Here is a 3717-nt window from a genome sequence, read left to right as displayed (position 1 = left end):
TTCATTTGCTTTTTCCACTCAAATTAATTGTAATTTAAACTCCTCTTTAATGGTAATTTCGGATTTTAAGTTACTATTCTGAAAATGCAACTTTTAGAAATGTACATTTCCTGCCTATACCAACCTCACTGTAAATGGTTCTCCTGTTGTGGGGTTGTGTATTCCTTCTAGACATGGATGTAGAATTAGTGGGTCTTTCTGACAGGATAACTGGGAAGGAGCTGTCCCCTTCCCTGATTATACTTCAAAAGACCCTGCCTGCAGCGCACACAAAGGAACATTGAAATCAGGCCAGCCCTTGTCTTTGTCACCCCAGACAGTTTGGAGCCAGACCTACAGAAAGGGGTAGAACTGAGCAGAATGAGGCCAGGAATTTCCCCCACTCAAAGGCTGGCACCAAGTATAAATGTGGCACCTTCAGAACCTCTCATCAGAACACTCCTGGGTCTGTTGAAGATTCAGATGAAGGAATGCCCTGCTGTCTTAAGAAAGAAGAGTGGCTCTGCTTGCCTGCTTGTCTTGAACTTAGTCTCCCAGAAGTGACCCAAAGGGTCAGTTGGCTGAGCTCCTGTTGCACTACAAGGACACAACAAGCTCCCAGAGGCCTGCCCTGTAACTGCCAGCTGGACAGCACTAACTGGACCTGCCTGGGCCTGCCTGAGCACTGCTGATAGCCTCTGCTGGAGAGCATTAAGATCCCCAAGAGGTGTCCCACAGGTCCTGGGCCCTTGACTGGCAACAGAGTGTACTTCTCCTGAACTCCAGCAGAAAAAACAGACATTTGGGAGTCCTCGCAGGGGAATGGAACTCTTTGTGCGAACATGAGAAGGTTACTTTTCAGCTAAACTTGCCTGGCCCTCAAATCCAACCCACGTTGCATTGTGATTGGCCTGAACTTGTGACTTTCCTCCACTCCACTGTGACCAGATCACCGTAAGTGGCACTTTATGCTTCATGGCACTGTTTTCACCAGAAACTTTAAAAGCTTATATCTCTGGCTCTGATAAATGAATTTTGATAGTTCTAATGTATTTATATTTGTTTATTTAATATAGAGCACCCTATTTTTGTAAATTCCTTTGGGACTTTTCTTCAAATGTTTTTCACACTTTATTACTGTTTGAATGCTAACTACATGCTTTACACATTGCCTCTAAGTTAAGTCTGACTACTTTGTGCCACGCTGCCAAAGGGTTATGTAATTTTGATTCTCCCTACAATGGATTCTGTTTTCACCTCCTCAACTAATGACCCAATTTCTTAAAATACATCACATCCGTATTTCTTCTACAGACGTCTAAATTGCAAGTTTACAGTGGAGGATCATTTCAACTGCTGCAACCTAACATGTAATCTATTTGTCTTTACACCTTCCCGGATTTCTTTTTCTCCCTAGAGGTATCTTCTCCAACCTTTTAAACATTAACATGGTCCCTGGTGCTCCTGCCTAATGAGACAATATGACTACCCCCTAAACCAACTATTATGGATATTATAGAGATTATACAACAAGTATGTCAAAACATGTAAAAAGGGTATATTGTAGAGAATAGAACGGGAATAAAACAAACACTAAACATAATCAATATCCTTTAGTCAGGACTTTCGTGTATTCACCTCCCATCCGTCCTGTCAACTATTTGTCATGCACTGACTCAGGCACTGATAGTTCCAGAACTGGGTCAAAAAGAGAGAGAATTCAGATTGCATTTCAACAAATGCCTTAAATCTGTTGTCATTTATTATGTGATCTCGCTTTAAAATCCATTGCGACGTAAAGTCTTTCCATGACTGTTCTGAGTATGCCATACAAAATGTGCTTATTGCCCCCATATGATACTCTGTGTATTTTACTATTAATCTTTTTGCTCTCCTTTGCTTTGGGCCATGCTTATGCCATTGTTTGTAAAACATAATTTGTCTCTTCAGACTTTCTGAAGTTCTTAGTTTATATCAATTCAAGACCCCATGTTTACCTAGTATACCATTTTTGGATTTTGACCCATTTTAGTGTTTGTAGAGTAGCCTTTAAGTGCTAATGAAGCTAGGCGAATTGGAAGGATAGCTAGTAAGATCTTAAGTGTAGTAATTTGAGACCCTCGTATTACATGGATGCTGGTAGTTTAGGTGATTTAACGCTAGGTTTTCTGCCTTGCCACAGAAGCATTTTCCATAATTTAGTTCTGTGTTTATAATGTTTGAAGGAACTTGGAGTGGTAACATAGCAGGGATCATGGTATTTAGAAAGTACGGTATGTAGCTCTAAGTTTAGCAACATTGGGTTGCCCTATTACACTTAATTGCTAAGTTCAAATTGATTGTGAGCAAATAGAGAAATTATGTTTCCACTCAAATGAATTGTAATTTAAAATCTGTTTTAATAGTAAAGTCAGATGTTAAGTTACAATGTTGAAAATGCCACTGTGACAGGAATGACGCGAGTGATGACGCAAGACTCATCGGATGTACAGGTAAGTGTTATTTTATTGGCTGAATAGAATAGTAACTTGTTGTGGATGGTTGTCTCGTACTGGTGTCACTCTCTGGTTATATTTTCCAGGCAGGGATTCATGGCCTCTTCCTCTTTTCTTTCTGTTCGTTTAGGTCTCTCGGGGAAGCACATGTGGGAAGAAGAAGAACAGTCTTGGTAAGTGTTAGGGTTTTAATTTCTTCTCTTCCTGTCTCTGTCTCTCCCTTTTTCACCTGTTCTCACTTCTTTGTCTTTGGTTTTATTTTTCCGTATACCTCTCTCGCTTTTCCTTTCTTTTTCTGTTCTGCAGTGCCTTCTCTTGTTTCAGCTCTTTTTCTTGTCTCTGGGTATTGTTTTCCCCTGATCACTGGTTCACTGTCCCTGTTTTCCTTGCTTCTCGTTATCTCTTCCTGTCCTACTATTATGCTCTTTTTACACTTCTCTCACCCTTCTCTTTTAATTCTGCTCCCCCCCTCGTGACTTTGTACTATAAATCTGTGCCTTCCCACCCATGTGAAATTGTGCCTCAAATACGTGTCTCCCCCTTCCTTCGTGAAAACTCCCCTCCCTTCCTCCATATCCCTGCTCGGGCCACTGCCATGCACCTGGCTTAGCCACGCTTCTCCTGAAGCGTGGAGGGCGGTTGCACTCTGCTCCCCGGTGTCTGTTTGCATCGTCCCCCAATTGGGACCGCTGACTTCCTGGTCTTCTCCTTCTCTCTGTATCCGAGCGGAGAAGACTGCTCCGTGGTCTCACTGGATCTGCTGTGCGCGTCTTTGTTTGGTTCCTCTTCCTCCTCTGACTTCCTGTCTCCTCCGTCACCGTCCTCTTGTTCACCTCACTCTCAATTGCCTCCTCCCCAGAACGCGATGCAGAGACATTTAAAGGGCTGATTTCCTGCTGATATTGACACAGGACATTGGGATTGGTAGAATGGGGAAATACTTCCGGGTCCACAGGGGAAGTGCCAGCAGAAGCAGGGACAAAGTGTAGGCCGACCCAGTCCGGCCCCTCACAGACACACCCCCTAGAGAGCGGCAGCAGATGACGCTCAGGAGCCGGATAGCGGGACAAGAAATCTGCATTCAGCATGTGGCTACCAGGCGAGTGCACGATCTGAAAGGAGAAGGGTTGCAATGAAAGAAACCATCTCAGGACCCAAGAATTAGTCTCTTTGTTGCGAGCGAGCCAGGTGAGAGGCGCATGATCCGTGACAAGGGTAAATGTCTGACCAGTGAGATAATATC

The 3717-nt window shown here is 43.4% G+C and overlaps 1 long non-coding RNA gene across 1 annotated transcript; it reads right to left on the bottom strand.

The window, feature by feature from the left end:
- Window positions 1-2466: 2466 nt before the first annotated feature.
- On the bottom strand, window positions 2467-3412 carry LOC138304481 (uncharacterized). The gene is made up of 2 exons (XR_011205577.1): window positions 3076-3412; window positions 2467-2608 (listed from the first exon to the last, which is right to left on the bottom strand). It is a non-coding gene; the product is annotated as an uncharacterized lncRNA (long non-coding RNA).
- Window positions 3413-3717: the final 305 nt, after the last annotated feature.

This window comes from Pleurodeles waltl, chromosome 7 (assembly GCF_031143425.1).
Source record: "Pleurodeles waltl isolate 20211129_DDA chromosome 7, aPleWal1.hap1.20221129, whole genome shotgun sequence".
NCBI classification, from domain to species: Eukaryota; Metazoa; Chordata; class Amphibia; order Caudata; family Salamandridae; genus Pleurodeles; species Pleurodeles waltl.
This window is presented reverse-complemented; position numbering and strand designations above follow the sequence as displayed.